The 800-nt window shown below is 30.6% G+C and overlaps 1 long non-coding RNA gene across 1 annotated transcript in view; it reads left to right on the top strand.

Annotated features, from left to right (window-relative positions):
* The first annotated feature begins 273 nt into the window (after positions 1-273).
* The window catches only part of LOC111089262, a 5,766-nt gene continuing 5,239 nt past the window's right edge, over positions 274-800 (top strand). The window contains exon 1 of the long non-coding RNA XR_002613549.1: positions 274-496. This is a non-coding gene — a long non-coding RNA (uncharacterized LOC111089262). The remainder of the gene's footprint in view (positions 497-800) is intronic.

The following is an 800-nucleotide window of genomic DNA, read 5'->3' as shown; positions in this document are numbered from 1 at the left end:
TTCTTAAACTTATTGGTAAGCCAAACTATTCACTGTTAACTATGCAAATTCAATTCTTAATATCTTTCCTGAAGTATAATTGAAATTTACTTAAATATTTGGTAAATATGTAATAAAAGTAACGTTAAATAAAAGTTAGATCCTAGCTCTATCAGTACTTAAAAAAAGTATTTGAACACAATTTTGAGAATATAATTACTATAATATCCAACCATGGTGTTGAAAAATTAAAGTATGTACATTTAAATTGTTATAATTCTATGTGGTAGACCAATGGAGCTGAAAATTGAAATGCAGTCGTCAGGACCGGAATTATGGTATGACTATCGCTACGTGCATTCAGTAACTGTGTGATGAAAGAACGGGTTTTACTAGTTACTGATGAATAAACGTGGCCTTCATCCAACACTCAAGAACCAAATAAGTAGTCAAAACGGTAGTCCAGGTGTACCCTGATCATCCTAGGTCACATGACTAAAGGAAACCCGAAATTATGGTATGGTGTTATGATGATTCAGAAATTATTTCATATCATTTATTAATAACTTTATATATTTAGTTGATGACCATGATTATTTTTTAATATTGGTTAAGCTATTAGTATTAGGTATATACGGTTTATAATGTATACACCTGGAAAAAAGTTAAGCACCCCCAAATATTTTTCAGGATTGCTTATTGAAAATAAGGTTTAATTTTCATGATGTTGAGCAATGTTCATAATTTCAAACATAATTAAAAGGATGTGAGCGTTCAGGTGTGACATTTAAATCAGGCGCGTTTTTTTTCCCACGTGCAAC

Source organism: Limulus polyphemus, unplaced genomic scaffold (genome assembly GCF_000517525.1).
Source record: "Limulus polyphemus unplaced genomic scaffold, Limulus_polyphemus-2.1.2 Scaffold5709, whole genome shotgun sequence".
NCBI lineage: Eukaryota > Metazoa > Arthropoda > Merostomata > Xiphosura > Limulidae > Limulus > Limulus polyphemus.
This window is presented reverse-complemented; position numbering and strand designations above follow the sequence as displayed.